Here is a 17,843-nt window from a genome sequence, read left to right as displayed (position 1 = left end):
GCAGCTGTCAGGGATGAAACTGTAGATGATTTATTTCACCTTTGTGATTTGCTCTAATCTCCAAATTTCTATGGTTGTTTCTTTTGTATTTAGACAAGGGTCACTGTGAATTGCCTTTTATTAGTAGGATTTTATTGCTCAACACTATCTGCCAGACACCACTCTGCAGGAGGGCTGGACATACACCCCCCATCAAGGTGACTGCAGAGGGGGTGTCACCAGCACCAGATTTCTTGATGAGGTAGCAGCAACGCAAATGCCAGCCTGGGAAGGTTCCCTGACCTGCTAATGGGCAGGACCTATTTCCTCTGAAGGGGCACACTGTGTTTCCTCAGTGGGTGAAGCCCCCAACCTCTTCTGACAATTATTACTTGGTGTCAAAAGGCCGCCGTGCTGAACTGTTCCAATCTGACAGCAGAAGATAGAGCAGCCCCCATCAAAACAGGGCCACAGGGCTCCAGCAGAGGGTGAAAGGTTCCAGAGTTTTCCATGAAAAAATAACCACCTCCTTCCCATGCTCTTTTGTGGCTGGCCTTCTCCACAGGCTCTCCCTGGCCTGCAGTGCCTCTCAGTGTTGGACCAGAGGCCTGCCAGTGTCAGTGCCATCTTGGGGCCTGGCTCTGTGGCAGGAATGTGTGGCAAGAAAGACAGGCTTCCTGACCATCTCTAGGACACAGACTCTTAATCTGGAGCTCGTTTGGATAGGAATTAGAAGTGGCTTCTCAATCCTTGTAGTGTCAAATGACTCATGTAATCTCAGGCTTTCTGCAGGCTCAGGAAGAGGGGCACAAGGGTTACTGCTGAGTGCCCACCCTTCCTCCCACTGTTGCTTATGACACTTAGCCTTTAGAAAGGGAACTGATCTCTGAGGAAAGCAGGGGTCTCCAAGCAGGACAAGGGTGAGGGACAACCTCCCCCATAGAAGGTCTCCAGAAAAAAGTCACCAGGATGAGAGGCCCTTCCCAGCTCCAGGAAGAAGCTCCTAAGGCAGAAGCTGCAGGTCTTCCAGGTACCAAATCAAAAGCTCCAGAATTCTGACTGGTGGCTTCTGCCCCGCTCTGTGTGCACATGAGGGTGACCATGAGGAAATGCACCCACTTCCTACCAATACTAGGACCTGCTCTCTGTGTGAGAATCACGTCATTGTGGAGAAACTAAGAATGAGCACAGCTGTTGCGGCAATGGCCAATATTTCCAGAAGGCTTCCTATGTGCCTGGAAGAAGCACTTCAGATGGATAATTTTATTGAAATCATTCTTACAGCATGTCCTTGAACTCCTTCTGTGTGCTGGCACGACCCTAGGTGCTGTGATCCAGCAGTGGGCAAAAGAGACAAAGGCCTGTGGATAAACATGGAGAGTGTTACTCAGCCTTAAAAAGGAAGGACGTTCCAAAGCATGCTACAATGCAAAGGGGAGCTTGGGGACACTAAGCTCAGTAAACAAGCAAGTCACAAAAATACAAATATCACGAGCCCACTTATAGGAGGTCCCTAGAGTAGTCAGAGCCTCAGAGTGATGGCAGCCAGAGGTTGGGGAGGGAGGACACGGGGAGTCATTGCTTAATGGGGACAGCATTTAAGTTTTACAAGATGAAGGAGTTCTGGAGATGGCGAAGGTTGTACAACAGTGTGAATGTCCTTCATGCCCCGCTTCACTTAGAAATGGCCAAGATGGCACACTTTATTTATATATCCTTTGGCATAAAGTTAAAAAGAGAGCGACAACACCCCTGCTCTCCAGGGACCCATGTTCTGGGGGGGACATTATTATTCCAGTAGGTTACATTTAACTTAGAATTCAGAATAATCATTTAATGCTCACAGTGATCCTGATGATGGCTGAGAATCCTGGCACAGGGAGGTGAGATGTGCCCAAGTTCATCCCGAGAGTGTTTTTGAACCAGGCCTCTTCCCAGCTCCTCCTGGCGTAAACCGAGACCCCACTGTCAGCTCCCCTGTGGGTTCCAATGAAACACATTTGCCTTTAGTCACCTCTTCTTGCCTGTCTGGTTCTGACTGTCTCCCCACGCCAGTCCCACCTGGTGTCTTCCTGTCAGAGTCAGAGTCTCCATCCTCCCCTCTCGGACCCTTCCCCAGAAGCCAGAACCCGGGTCCCCAGAAGTTCCCACTTGGGTGGAGGTGACTCAGCCAGTCTGGTCAGTAGGACTTGTGGCCCCTCTTGGCCCAGAGCCTTGTGTGGGTGGAACTCCCTTCCCCTCACCCTGACCAGTCCTCCCACCCCATTCTCTCCTGAGGCCATTTGTTCTCTTGAATGCAGCCCTTCCTATTGCCTCCACGTCCTGTGTCACATTACCACTTGCAGAGCACTGGCTACAGATGCCGTATCCTCCATTCCCAGTCAGAAATTGGGACAGAGACACAGAAAACCATGTCCCTTTCAAGCTTGCCTGTTTTTAGGGTTTCCAAAGATATTGATGCCATAATCACTTCCTCTCTCTCATCTCTTCCCACTACTCTGCCGTCTTCAAACTTCAGCAGCCCCGGGGGCAGCCCTGACAGAAGTTCCAAGAAAGAGCGCTGGCAATGGACAGCCCCAGAGACAGACAGGCCCCAGGCTCAGGCCCTGCCTGAGGCCCAGGAACTGACCATGGCTTTCTACACATGGACCCTAGAATCACTGAAGGCTTTGAAAATATTGAATACACAGCTCCCTCCTTCCCAAGCCTTTTTAATTTAGTTTTTTTTAAAATTGTTTCCCAAATACAATCCTTTTAAACACAATGCAGAAGTACATCTTGATTCGACTGGTGTTTAAATTCTTCGGGATTATACTCACGTTTTCTCCCCAAGTCTGTTTCAGGAAGCTCCTTGGATAATTCCTCTGGAGCAGTGGATTCCTCTGGAAACCACGGATTCTCAACTCTGACCACACGTTTGAGTCAACTCGGCAGCTTTAAAAAATGACTGATGTCTGTGTCCTGTCCCCTGAGGTTCTCTGGTCAATGTTGGAGTGACACTTGGGCCATAGAGCTTCTGAAAGCTCCCAAGGATGCTCTCATGAGATCATGACATCAACTCTAAGCCAGACTGTCAGCTCACTGAGGCCAGCAGCTGTCTGCCGGGACAAAGGACCCGAAAGGCACAATGCTTGGAAGAGTTCCTGGAAATGTTTTGATGTTCATTTCTTTTAAATCAGAAGGGAAAATATCCTAACTTTTAGATTGAAAGAAATGTTGTCAGAGATAACACATCCATCTCTGTACCAACACATAAAATAGGATTTTAAATATTATTGGAGGAGGAAGGGCCCACCCGTGCCATCTGATGGCTGTTCTCTGCTTTGCTGCAGAAAACTACCTGCGTATAATAGAAAGGACATCTAGTAGAGGCTGTGGGTCTCTGTGCCTCCATCTTTGTCCTCAGTCTGTCTCTGTCTTTCAACAAGAGCTATAGGTTTTACTTGATTTGAAGCAGAAGAATATAGCATTCAGGTTAGGAAAGTTCAAACCAACACATTATCCAACATAAGGAAGGATTATCCCGACCAGGTCTGGGTGGAGGTGAGCCAGGTGCTGGATACAAAACCTAAGGAACCATTCTCTGTCTGGTCTGAGAATGAGTGCCCCTCAAATCTGCACCCAAGACACCCCAAGGGCCTGACCCTAATCTTTGTCCTCTTTCCACAAGTCAGTGTTTTTCCTGCCCTGGTCAGGTGATGTTTGAGATGGCAGGTAATTGTCTCTGAGATTCTTCCAGCCTGCCTAGAGTGGAAGCAGGGAGCGGATGTGATACCTAGGTGAGATCCATTGCTGTGGACAAGGGCAGCCTTCCTGAGAAAGCCGGAGAGGATCCTGGCCTGTGGCTCTTTAAAATCATTGAAATAAAAAAGCAAACTGACTATAAAGAGTTTCCTGGGATTCCAGGGAGTGTGACCTCCACCAACCATTCCGAGCTTGGATTTGCATGGCTCTCAGCAGGCAGAAGAGCTCTCGGAATTCTGTTGTCAGAGCCCCCCAGGAGGCCTGGCCCAGCGACACTGCCTCTTTTCTGTGGCCTGGTTGAGAAGCCTGTGTAGGGGGAGCCGAGGGAGCAGAGCTGCCCCAGTGTGACTTGCTCCACCGGGAAGTACAAAAGCTCGGTCCTGATAAGGTTGGGGCTGAAAAATGACTCTCACGTTTTTCCAGGCACGTGCGACAGAACCCCTCCCAGGGAAGCCTGCTCCAGGGGGGCCTGGTTAGGAGGTGGGGACCACTCCCCCAGCACTGTAGGACAGCAGAGCAGAATCTCCACAAGCTGCGGGGTTGGCAGCTTTCTTGTCCCTAGCTGCTTTGTTCCTGTGATGAGTCGGTGGAGGAGGCAGGGGCTGGCATTTTGGAGTCACTGTTAGAATGTGACCTGGGGCTTTGTGCTCTGTTATTAGCCGTTATTAGCGAAGGAAGTCACGTGGTGCAGCCGTTGCTAGGAGCCTCCTTCCTCGCCCGGCCCCCACGATCCCCTGGAAGTGGTTGACCCAATATTTAAGATCAGCCTGAGCACACATGAGAGGTTCTACTCCAGTGGCCACTTCCTTTAACCAGTGAACGCCTGCAAGGCAATTGTCTGCCCGGATGTCCCCAAGTGCTCCACTCATTCGGGGGGGAGGGGTGACGCTGTTCCCTTACTAACCTCTAACGCAACCTGAGCTGCATTTGCTTTCCACTGGAGGAAAAGCACACAGTCTCCACCTAGTCCAGGGGTTGTTCTCTAGAATAATTGGGGTGGTCTCAGTGCTGCTGGGGTGCACTTGCAGCCTGATTTTCAGATGCTTCTGGGTGCAGACTGCCCTTTGCCCTCCCGCCTCAGTTCCTCAGCAGCCAAAGCTCTGTGCAGTGGCCCACTTCCTCCATCTCCTGAGGGGCCTGCATCTGCCCAGGACCTCTTTAATGGCTTGGGAAGCTGGAGAATGGGCAACAATTTAAAATGTAGCCATCCCTGTCCTAAGAAGCCCTGCTAGCTTCTCTGCCCCGGGAAAGCGCCCTGGCCTTCCTGTGGTGCCACTATTCCAGCCCTCATCTAATCCCTTTAATCCTACAGGGGAAATTTCAAGGTTTTTGTTTGTTTTATTTGATTGAATTGCACTTTTTTTTTTGTTTGTTTTATTTGATTGAATTGCACTTTTTTTTTTGTACCAGGGATTGAACCCAGGGGTGCTTAACCATTGATCTACCTCCACAGCCCTTTTTATATTTTATTTTGAGACTGGGTCTTGCTAAATTGCTTAAGGGACTCCCTAAATTGCTGAGGCTGGCTTTGACCTTACAATCCTCCTGCCCCAGCCTCCTCAGCCTCTGGGATTACAGCATGTGCCACCGTCCTGGGCAACAGCTACTCTTTATTACACTGAGCATTCAATTCTATTTCACCTAAACCCCTATTAACTGGGTGATGCCCTTTTTTGTAAGGGGCTGGCATGCATTTTAAACCCAAAAAACCCAAGAAAACCCAGAAAGGATTGACATTATTTAAAAAAAAATTTTTTTTTTTTTTTTTTTTCCCAAAACAAAGGCTCATCTAGCCTGAAGCTCAATTTTGTCACTCGACGAGAAGGCAGAAAAGGCTGCAGGGGGCTTTGCTGGAAACAGCAACTTTCCTTCTGCACAGACATTTTTGAGACCTGCCTGTGGACTTGACCCTGAGTCAGACCCTGGGTACCCAGGGAGAGTGGTAGGTGGACAACATGTGTCATGGTCACCTCTGTGGGAATTGTGGCTCCTCAGGAAAGGTGACCCAGTTGCTAAGCAGGGTTGTCCTGCCTCGGTGACCAGAGGTCATCCCTGCTGAGTGTCCTTCCTCATTGTTGCTCTGTGGAAAGGTTCTTTCATTGCCAAGTTCTGTGCTGAGTTGATCTTTGGCTTCAGATCTGGTCGCCATATCAGGATGGGAAACTTTCTCCAGTCATTTGTGACTCTTCTTGATCCAGATGGAGGTTCACATCTGGTTTAGAAAACTGAAACTCCCAAGGAGACCATCACTGAATCTCTGTAAAGATCAGAATCCAGTTGTCCTCCCACATCTTGCCTGAAGTCTTGGGGCAGGTGGGACTGCAGTGATTCTGTCTGAGTCAGGGAGGACAGGCCAGGAGACTGACTTCCTGAAGGGTACTGGTCACGTGCACATATGCACATACACATATGCACACTAGATTTGCTTATACACATGCACAACCACATGTTCATATATGCATGCACACACATGCCTGTGTGTACGCACAAACATGCATACCTGCACATGGGTACACATGCACGTATATACTCAGACACACCTATATGCACACACAAGTATATGTGCACATAGACACATACATGCACACCTATATGCACACCTACATGTGTGGGTAAACACATGCACGAACACACAGAGAGACACATGCCCATGCATGCACACACCCATATGCATACACAAACATACCCTGAAGCTGGCTTTGCCAAGTCACGCACACAAATGGGTCCCCCAGAGATCTAGGAGCTGACAAGTGCAGATTCAGAAAGAGCAATCCCTGAGTATTTTTCTGCCCACGTTAGTAGGTCTTGGTGGAAATGGTTCTAACAGAATGTGGTTGCCCCAGGCAGGCTTTTATGGGATAGGAAGAAAATGAGGGGAAACAGGGGGATTTGAAATAGGTCTTGACAAATAGATGGAATGAAAATGATAAACAGAAGAAATGAGTAACATTTTTAAACGGGAGTGACGGAAGGTATAGTTCAGAGGTAGGGCACGTGCTTAGCATGCGTGAAGACTTGGCCTTAATTCCAGCACCAAAAATAAATAAGTAAATACAGGGGTCACTGTAGGTAAAGGTCAGTGAGGGAGTTAGCAATTCGTGTGAGAGCAGGCTGAATGGATGCAGGTGACATGACAGGTACATGGGAAAATAGTCTAGAAACAAGATTAAGTGGATTAAGTGGGGCCAGACTCAAGGGGGTCTGAAAGTTTGGACAATGGAATGGGTGTTAGGAGCCACAGATATTTCTCAGAAGGAGTGAGAAGAAAGGAGTGTGTTCTGATACTCTCTTACTATTTGCAAAATTCTGAGCTAAGTATTTTGCATTTATTTCATCTATTCTGTGAGGCAAAATAGTGTTCTTCCAACTTCCACAAACACGGTAACTGAGGTTCAGAGAAGTGATATAACCAGTCTATGGCTTCACAGCTTGTAACTGAACCTGCGTTTTCAAACAGCTCTCCCAGTTCTGAAGATGTTACCCTGACTCACACTGCCTCCCGAGAAGAGAAACAGAGCTAAAACTAATTGAAAGAGAGATTAATCTAGCTATGCTGAAGACGCAAACAGATTGGAGGCTGGGGTCAAGGGACTTGCTATTGAAATAAACAAGAGTGAGATGAATGGACAAGAGGAGTCGGAAACATCTTATCACACCAGAAAGCCAGGAAACTATCAAAGTGGACACAGGAGCCAAAGTAGTTCCTACTGGTTCAGGACAAGGCAGTTCAAACATCATTTAAGGCCTGCTGGCATAGGCCTGTAATCCCAGGAGGCTCACACAGGAGGCTGAGGCAGGAGGATCGCAAGTCAAGGCCAGTCTCAGCAATTTAGAAAGACCCTGTCTTAAAAAAATTAGAAGGGTAGAGGATGTAGCTGGGAGATAAAGTGTCCCTGGGTTCAATCTCTAGTACCAAAGCAAATCAACATCAATTAGCATAGTAAATACAAGGGACTAAGATGCAGTAAATATGGCGAAATCCAAGCCTCAAAAACAGTGCTAAAAATAACACCATAATACCCATATTGGCCAATTTTGGGGAGTATTAGGGAAATAAGCCATGCTTTGGGAAATTAGTACAAAAAAGAAAAAATTGAGTATTCATTCTGCTTTTCCAATTCCAGGTTTCGTATTTTGGAAGCATTCCAGCTGACAAATGAGGAAAAGACTACTGGGTAAGGTCATCGCCATTGGGCGGCCTCTGAAGAATGAATAGGGATCTGGGCAAGGATGCTTGCTAACATCACACAAAGAGCCGGCCAGCTTCCATGGTAGAAGGGATGTCGCCCTCTTTGACGTTTCTTGCCCCAAATACCCATACCTGAATGGGATTAATCTAACTCTACATATCCACTTATAGGAAGTTCAAGGGAAAGGAGAGCATATTAAATGATTCCTCATTGGTGTGATCAGCAAATCCAAGGGATCGCTGAGTGGACATTTGATAATATTCAGAAAATGAGATCATCTTTAAAAGGCAGCATAACAGTACCATGGACCTGTGTTAAGAAAACGGGTCTTTTGGAGATATATTTGGAAACATTTCATTGAAGAAATGATAGGATATGTGGGAGTGAGGGCAGGAAAATGGAAGAGTGTATGAGTGTATGGATGAAGCGAGACTGGCTAGGAGTGAAAAATCGTGGAATTTAGGTGACAGAGGTCCATTCAATCATCTTCTCTGCTCGCGTCTATGTTTAAAAATGTGCACTGAGCGGAGGGCGGAGGTTGCCACGATGAAGACGGGAATTGAGGTCTGAAGCAGGCATTGGGAGAAGGGAACGATGAATGAATCAGAGCTGAATCCGGGGCACAGAGTGGAGGGAGGAGCACAGCTGAGTCTGAGCCCTGAAATCCCCTCCATCAGCGAGCTGCCAGGATGTGGCCTGGCACGACCTGGGTTCCCGCAGAGCCAGGCCCCGACTGCAGACAGCTCCTCTGCCCTAGGGGAGCTGAGAAATGTTCTCAGCCCAGCTGGGAAAGTTGTCTGCCAATTCTTAATGATCTGCTCACTACTCCCGGCTCCAATGTCACCTCTTCTGTGAATCCTCCCAGATCCCCCCAGGCCGAGGAAGTCACTCCCTCCTCTGGGCATCCCAGGCACCCTGATTTCAGTCTGACATGCATTTCAGCGGGTTGTGTCGGTCCTTCCCCACCTCCATATGTGACCCTGGGGCAGGCTCCACGTTGGAGCCCAAGTGCCCCACGTGGAGGAGGCCGACAGATTTTGAAACACGTCTGGCAGGTGAGCCCAGTCAGGCTCGGTTGTAAATTAAAGCAGAGAGTGGAGGGATGGACATGTGATTTTGAAACCTTGCTTCTCACGGGGTCTGATGCCTGTGTTCTTCTCCCATGCCAGGGAGGGCTCAGTCATAATGGAGACCCTCAGCTGTTGTCATGGTCCCCAAAACTGCTGTTCAAGTGCATGGAGGACCCAGGACAAAAATGATCCCGAAAGTCCTTCCCAAGGGGTGTTTTTCTGTGTCTCTCACATCCTGCTCTGGGGCTTCAGAAGGTGAGCATCTATCTCTGTGCTGGGCTCCGAGCTGGAGCTGGGCTCCACTGTGGAACGGATGGTGGACACCACCTTACCAGGTGCTGCGGGAGAAAGAGCTCAGGCAAACCCAGTGCACCTGGAGGGAGTAGAAGGCAGGAAGGACCAGGTTTCACACCCACGATCGCAGGTCGCTTTCTAAACCCCTCCCGGGGGGAGGCTGGGCTGCCTTTACACCACTGTGCTACTGCTACTGAGACCAAGTGGACTCCCTGGGAGCACCAATGTCTTGGCCACATTCCAACTGTGTAATTACATTCAGCCTGTTAAACTCCCTCGCAGTCTCACTTGGATACTGTTTTCATTGAATTTGCTTTTTCAAATCAGCTTTCAGAGTGACATCTGCAGACAGCACGGTACTTGAAGCTACCTCATAAAGAGACACAGAGCACAGCCCGAGACTTGCCAACACAGGCTTCAGGAGCTTCCGGCTGTATCTCCCCCTGCAGATGCCAGAACCCCTCGGGGACTGCTGCTGGTGGAGGGGGCAAGGAGGTAATAGGAGTCTCCCTGTCCATTTGTCCTCCAGCTCAGGGGAGGTGGCTCATGCAGGTGTCTGAGCAAGCGAGCTGCTGTTCTGAGCCACAGACTCATGGTGTGAGCCTCCTCGGCTGTATGACTTTGGGCAGGGCATGCCATCTGAATCGGATGCTGCTGAAGTCACTTCTAATTTTAGCGTGATGCTTTTTGGACACCTGGAATCGTCTCAGTACTATGAAATCGAATGTCTATCTTCAGCCAACAAGTAGAGGTGGCCGGCAGAGGCTCCCTGACTCTGTGGCAGTCGAGAGGGGACAGGATGAGCGTAGCCGGGGCCTCCTGCTGGCAGAACACCTCCTAGCCAGAAGGATCCAGGCAACATCCAGTCCAATCATGGTCCAGCCTTTCAGAGCTGCAGACTCTTCTTGAAACTCCCTGTGTAACAGAGAGAAAAGTGGAGTTGCTTGGTGGAATCTGCTGCCTTCCTCTGTTGTTTCTGCTGGTCTCACGGGCGCTGAATCACAGGCCTCTGGCAGCGTTGTCTGTGGTCACGGTCCATATGGGTTCTGGGCGTCGGTGAAACCAGGACAACTGTGCCACACCCAGACACGTGGGTCTGCCATGGAATCCTTGAGCTCCTCAGAGCACAGTTTGAATTGATTCAAAGGAATTCCGCTCACTCAGGGACACAGGCTCAAGGTCAAACAGCTTGCCGGGAGGCTGCCCAGGACCAGACTCAGCTTCTAGAGTCATAGACCAGGTTCTACTCGCAGCAAGGCCACTCTGTGGCTGGAAGCGATTCTGGACTCCAAATGCGAGGGTCAGGAGATTATTTATTTATTTATTTTTGCGGGTGCTGGGGATCAAACCCAGGGCCTTGTGCTTGCAAGGCAAGCACTCTACCAACTGAGCTATCTCCCCAGCCCAGGTCAGGAGATTTTCTCAGGTGCCTGTGCAGATTCGCTGAGTGCAATGGAATCAGGTGACTATGAAGTCGTGAACATGTGAGAGAGTGAGTCACCTGAGGCCCTGGAGACCAGGAGGGGCTCTTTGCCATGTCTGTGCCCCAAGATGGTATGCCCACCAGGAGAAGGAAGAAGTTCATAGCCAGGTACCCTGGTAAAATCAACTGAGCAGCCTGGCTTAGCTAAGAGTTCTGAATGTCCCCAGATACCTGCAGGCAGCTGGAATGGCAGCTGACACAAAGGACAGCTGGTTCCTGCTGGCCTAGGTGAGGAATGGGCCTATCTGTGTATTTTCTACCAGGCAACCTAAAAATTCTCCCCCTGTGTAATGTCCCTGTGCAGCAAAGACTAGGTAACTTCTTGCCAAAATTGTAAGAGTAACTACTTCACAAGGCTTGGTACTTTGAGTGGGTTCCCAAATGTGCTTTTATGTAGGTGCCCTGTGCCAAATCATCCTGAGTGGTTAGGGTTTGATGTTAAGCATTACCCACCTGAGTATTTTAATTTTGCTCTCAAGGGCTCCTGGGGGTTGCAATGAAGACAAAGAATGGCCAGATGGCCTGGGGTTAATTCCTAGGTCTGCCCCACACTGTCAGTGATCTTGGGCAAGCAGTTAACCTCTCTGGTCCTCAGTTTCCTCATCTGTGAAGTGGGAATCATAGCAATGCCAAACTCACTGGGCTTTCCTGGGCATGGGATGAAGTCACTTTTGTAGGATAATTAGTTTGGTTTGTTAATTATGATTTATTAATCAGGAACTTCCCTCTGAGATGAGTGGTAGAGCCTCCATATTCTTAGTGCTTAGGAGAGGAGGAGAAGGGAGAGTAAGACAGATGGGGCACAGAAAGTGGGGAGTGGGTAGCTGGTGGGGACCCGGAATGGGAGGAAGGAGGGCATTATAGAGTCTCCTTAGTGACCACCTGATCCTTTTCCATACCTGGTTGATTTTGGAGAGGGTCTTCTGGAAGTGGCGCTGTAGGGGAGGTTTCTGAGTCACAGGGTCCTCCTGAACCCTAGTTGTGCTTCATTTGATTGCCACGGTGATGGCTTCCTTCTGGTCCGCCATCATATGATGTAACTAGGCCAGGTAAGGTCGCGGGTTGTGAAAGTTTTCTGACCCACTTGCAACCCTGCACATCCCTTTTGGGCCACTCAAATGGATGGCTGGTGAACCCTTAGCAGGTTTTGTGGTGGGTGGGCAGCTGGGAGAGAGGGGAATTTGATGAGTCACCGCATTGTTCCCAGTCTTCTGCTGGTCCCAAGGAGGTGCTGCTTTCTAAGATTGACAACTGCAACAACAAACTCTGGTTGGGGACCAGAATGGAGTTGGGTGAGCCGTCTTAGATTGCTTTGCCTGTGGGGGAAATGATCTGCAGCGAGTGAGTTAGTAAGTTCCAGAACCAAGTCCCTTCCTGTTTGCATGCAATTTAGCATGAGAGATTTTAACAGGACCAGTTAGAAACCATTCATCTTATCTGCGAACAGACCTTGACAACACTTCTAAAAGGTGGCAGTAACCATTCTGCTATTGTCCTTCCGGAAAAGACTTGCCAGCCTATACAGTTAGGGCTGCTCTTAGCTTTCTGCTTGTTTCTAGAACTCCCAGATCTAATTCCTCTTCTTTATTAGATCTCACTTTCTTCGAGTGATCTAATTTCTAAGCAACTCAACATAATCATAATAGGACAGGTGGCACTCTCTTTCCTCTATGGCTTCTGGCATGGCCCCTGGGGGAGGCTGAACAGTCTGAACTTAGAAAGTGCTTTGAGTCAGAACTTTCTCATTTTCTAGCAGCTGCAGACGTGTGGGTCAGGCACAGCACATACAGCTGAATACCTATTTCCTGCTGTCAAGGTTCTTCACACTTCTGTGGGGGGAACCTGGTTCAGAGCCTATGGTCCATGTGGTCTGAGTCAACACAAACCAGGCTGCTCCAGCAGACTTTACTTTTCCTGGCAAGCAGCCCCCACAGCTTCCACAAGCTTCTTCTGGGTCCAAAGATCTCACATGCTCTGGCCTTTGGACAGAATTAGCACTGGAACCTTGCAGGATGATAAGTTTCAGAACTCTGGATGTCCATCACTGGGATGCACAAATGAGTGTCTCTTCTGCTTCTAAGTATACCTGGTGAATACATTCTTCATGCTCCAGATCTCCCATAGTTTGGAGAAAGTTCTTCCAAAACACTAAAAACTTTGGGGCTTTAGTCAGTGACCTTTTCCTCCCCGTTTCTCCTTAGTGAAGTAATAGAAGGGTCACTTTCCCTCCTTCACTTGCTCATGGCCCATTAGTGGGAAGAGCTGTTCCATTATCTGAGCCCTAATGAACCCACGAACTGGAATGAGAAGGGCCTGTGGGGGTGGTTTAATTTGAAATTCAATGGCCCAGTTATTCTAGTGGGCTTTAATCTGGACTCCAGAGCCCACAGAGACACGTGTACCATGTACCTGCACTGGTGTTGGGGAGGACCAGAGGCAGGGAGGGAGGAGGAGAGCAGAGAAGGGAGGAAGGACAGAGGAGCTCAGCTCCAAGGCCGTACTGCCAGTTGTTTTGCTCATAGTTTTACCTCTTCAAATGACCCAGTCCCAGACTACAGTTCTGCATGCTCTGTGGTTAGCAGCTTCAGGGGCCTTAATCACACTCCTCCAGTTTTTAGACTTAATTCAAAATGTTCTGGAGAAAAACGTTGACTTGCCTGTGGGTAGCTCCATGGCCTACTTCCATGTGGTAATAGGTGGTTCGAGCTGCTACTCCAGATACCTAACAGCCAAGGGGCACAGGGTGGTCATCTTGGGACAAATCTTATATAAAAATATCACAGGTCCAAGTTGAATGCCTATTGCTCAGCATGTTGGGTACTCATTCACTTTATGTTCCTTTGTTCATTCACCCATCCAACCTACATTCATGATCAGCAGCTTCAAATATTCCCTCCACACAAACCCCTTAGTTGGGTGTCCCATTGCTTTAATTATAGGCTCTGATTGCGCTGTTTAAATTGGAGTTATCCCATCTCTTTCCTGAGGCCAAAGTTCCCTCTTATCTCTTCGGTGTCTTTCGTTCTTTCTCTATTGGCTCTTTCTCAACATCTCTGTGTTCACATCTTTTCTGTGGTAAAAATTCCTTTGGAATTCCTAACCTCTTCAGCTTCACCTTCTCTCCTCCTGTTCCTAGACAAATATGGTGACACTTGTTCCTTCCAGGAAAATCTGGCTTCCGGACCTTTCACACAGGTCAACAATGTGGATCCATCCAGCACTCTCTCCATCCTTACATGTGTGACCATGTGCCCATCAAGCCCTCCTTTCTGGGAACACTGTGGTCTGTCGGCTCCTGAGATGTCACTTTCTATTCGTCTCTTTTTGCCTTTCTGGTTTCTCCTATGGACTTCTCTTCTTAGTCCTTAAATGTCCCTGCCTCCCAGGGTTCTGCTCCTCTCCCCCTCTCCCCACTCCCATGGTTTTAGTTTAGCTTCAACATGGTTTTAGTTTAGCTTCCAACAACTTCCTCCCCTATACCCTCCACCCAGGTCTCTGCCTTCTCTGCAGCTGTCTATTTTGATATTTCCATTTGGACAGCCCAGAGGCATGTCAGATTTTACATTTCTGTTGCCATCTCCCCAAATCAGTGTCTCCCACACTGTTTCCTGTCTTACTTCCTAATTGCTCCTGATCTTTCCCTCTCCACCCTCCCACTTCTCACGTCCACCCAGAGCAGAAGAGTCTAGTTGTAAGCATCTTTCCAACCTACCCACAACTCCCAGTACCCAGGGTTGCAGTCCCAGTCACCTTTCCCTGCCACCTGGACTTCTGGGCATCACTGACCTCCCCACTTTCACTCTTGTCCCCTCCAATTCATTTTCCACAATGTGACCCCAAATGATCTTTCTAGAAAGCAGGGATGATCTTGTCACTCTTCTGCTGAAAGCCCTTCAACCATCTTAGAGTAACCTTTAAAATAAAGTCTAAAATATTTAACCTGACTGACTAGACCCTTCACAATCACACCCTGTTCTTCTCTAGCTATTTTTTTTTCTTTCTAGAATATTCTTTCCAAAATTGGTCTCCTGCCAAGCCCCTAGCAGGTTTATGGACTTAATTGTGTCCCCCTCCCCTCAATTCAAATGCTGAAATCCTAATCCTTAATATCTCAGAGGTGAGTGCCTCTGGAAATAGGGCCTTCAAAGATGTGATTAAGTTAGAGTGAGATCACTAAAGCAGCTCCAATCTGATCTGACTAGTGTCCTTATAAGAAGAGGAGATTAAAACATAGACACACAGAGAGGGAAGTTTAAGACACCATGAAAAGACAACCACCTGCTAGCCAAGGAGAGATCCTCAGAAGAAATTAACTGCTCTGACGTCTTGAGCCCAGGCTTCCAGTCTCCAGAATTTTGAAGAAGTGCATTTCTATTGTTTGAACCACCAGTTCCTCTTTGTTATAGCAGCCCTAGCAAACTCATACATAGGCTCTGAAGACTGTTTAAATTTCATCTAGTCAAGAAGGACATTTCGACTCCCCCTCATAAATTCTTTCCATGCCCTTGACTTCCCTTTTGTAACTCTTCTCACATGTGGCAGGATTTCTTTAGCAGCTGTGTTTCTTGCCAGTCTTTGAGGTTCTATGAGACTAGAAACTTGTATTTGTCTTGTTTATGACCATATTGCTAGTGCCTAGCACATTGCCTGGTATGGTAAGTATGTGTGCATGATCAGCTGAATAAACAAGTGAACCAACCTGAAAGTATTAGTAGGGAATCCTCTGAGCTGGAAGACTGCCACTCCATGCAAACTGCCTTGACCACAAAATTGGACCACAAACTGCTGGGTGTGAGGAAGACCATGGGAACCTGGACACCTCAAACTTGTCTACACCATCGATAGTAATTATTGTTCAGGAGTCAATTGAAATGAAATCAAAATTTCAAAATACTATAAAAGGGAATGGTAGAGTGCATTCCATAATCAGATCTTATTTGGTCTCTTTATCAGGTCTCTGTAGTGAGGAGCCTACTTGGTAAAGGACGGATATCAAGAAGCATTAAGGGAGGCAGAGTTCTGGGGCAAGAGTGCCAGAAGGAAGGTTGTGGCATGTACAGTTATCTTCACCCATGATTCATTTTCCCACAGGACTCCCTGAAATAAGACGGGTCCAAGAGGCTGCTCCTGTCTCATAGCTACTGAAGAAGACAAAGATGGAAGGGGAGATTCCAGAGGGTTCCACACGTACCTCAGTGCATGTCTCTTTAGACCACATTTATCTCTGAAAATTGTCTTTTTAGACTGAGGTCCCAAGCTTCTTCAGAAAAGGAAGATAAACAGGCGCCTGGGGTCCTCCTTTGTCCCCTTTCACATTTTCCCTTTTTACTCCTTTCTCAAATGTTCCCTTACCTCAGCTTTTCCATTTTCTCTCAAGCATCAGGGTCTAATGGACTCTGGGCCAGGCTCACAAAATGGGACCCCCTCCTGCCCGTATAGGGTTGAAGTGGGCATGTGGGCCCACCCAATGCACTCTTGGGAAGATGGACTTGGTGTTCAGAAGTGGCCGGTTGGCTTCTGCAAACAGCTGGATGTGAGGGATAGATGTACACAGTCTTAAGAACTCGGGGTCTTCGTGTGCAGCCACATGGGCCTGGAAGCAGAGAATCCTGGGCTACCAGAGGGGAAGGAAACGTAGATAAAGGGTGGGAGGGGCGGGGTCGGGTGGGCCAGCAGGAAGAGACTGAGAATAGCTGGGCTTGGGAAGATTTGTAGTTCTGTTCCAGAGTGTTCCCAAGGCCCCATCTGCATGGATTTCCATGTATCGCCCACCCGCTGTCTTTACCTGGCCTGCCACCTTTTTCTTTAAGCTGGTTCGAGTTGGTTCTCTTGTGTGTGATCAAAGGCTTTTGCAATCTTCTCTTTCTTCACCCCCACCCTCCCTCCCTCTGCTCTCTCATCCTCCTCCCCCTCCTCTTTTCTTCCATTCCTTTCTAGTGACTGTACGTGAAGCAATCACCGCTGGGAGCAAAAATGTCCAGGGCTGCAGATGCCAGCCCAGCTGCCCAGCCAAGGGTGTCTTCCCAAGCCCTGGGACTCCATCCTTTCATGTTCAGCCACGTGGTGAGAGGCCTCCTCCTCAGGCTTTGGTCCAGTCAGCCTGGTTTTCTTCTCTGGCTTCCTATAAGAGGTATTCCCAAACCTGGCTCTGCTTCCTTTAGCTAATCAACATGCTTTTCTTGAGTTTCCAAGTTCAAAGCCACCACCCTGGCAATGGAAACAAGCACTTATTTTTATGCATTAGATCTGGGGCCGTCATCAGAAACACATTTTGTATGTGTGGCTTTTCCCCAACTGATCCTAAAAGAGAGACTGAATCCTACAGAGGGTACTATTGTCCTCACTGAGTAGAAGTGACACAGCATGTGTGTGCGTATCTGTATTACATATAGAACTGAATCACAGTAGTGCAATTTTAATCAGAAAGGGAGAGAATAGAACCCTTTAAGATACTTTGCTTGATCAAAATTTCTAGGCCCTATACTTCACATTTGTTAATCCTCCTGGAAGAAAAGGACTACAGTAATGGCTAAAGCGTGCTGAGTTTAGTCTATCTTTATTGAAAATGTTGTGGGTTTTTTTTTTTTTTTTTTTGAGTTTAATTTGAACAGCAGCATCAGCCAGGCTCACTTTAATTACAGTCTTCGTTTCTATTGCCAGTTGCATCAAGCTCGGGGGAGTCGTAGGGTGAAGTGAGGACTGGGTACAGGCAGGGGAAGCCTTGTTTCTGGGAGGATTTCAATTGCTTTTATATATATTTTTCTTTTTTAGTGAGCCTGCACTTCACATACAGGGTGAACAGTTGGATTTCCAGCACAGGGCTTGGTGTGAAAGCCTATCGTTATTTATTTTTTTCCCAATGACAAACTTCCTTCGGGTCTTTGTTGTGTGGGTCCCTTACCCTCCCTTCTGGCCTGCTGAGTTATGGGAATCAAAGCTTCTCATACAAACAAGAAAACAGGGATGCAAGCAGGTTCTGACTTCAGTTGGTCCCAGAGCAGCATGCCACTGGATTCTTCCCACTGTCCCTGGGACACTGTTGTCCTGTTGGTTACCCTGCTTCTCTCTCCAGTACTGTCTGCG

The 17,843-nt window shown here is 48.1% G+C and overlaps 1 long non-coding RNA gene across 1 annotated transcript; it reads right to left on the bottom strand.

Moving 5' to 3' along the window:
* Positions 1 to 1,268: 1,268 nt before the first annotated feature.
* On the bottom strand, positions 1,269 to 3,103 carry LOC306641656. Its single transcript, XR_013758235.1, has 3 exons — positions 2,795 to 3,103; positions 1,824 to 1,951; positions 1,269 to 1,340 (listed from the first exon to the last, which is right to left on the bottom strand). It is a non-coding gene; the product is annotated as an uncharacterized lncRNA (long non-coding RNA).
* Between the last annotated feature and the right edge of the window lie 14,740 nt (positions 3,104 to 17,843).

The sequence above is a fragment of the Sciurus vulgaris genome, assembly GCF_902686455.1.
Source record: "Sciurus vulgaris genome assembly, chromosome: 12".
Taxonomy (NCBI): domain Eukaryota; kingdom Metazoa; phylum Chordata; class Mammalia; order Rodentia; family Sciuridae; genus Sciurus; species Sciurus vulgaris.
Note: the sequence above shows the minus strand (reverse complement) of the source record. Positions and strands in the feature narration are given on the sequence as shown.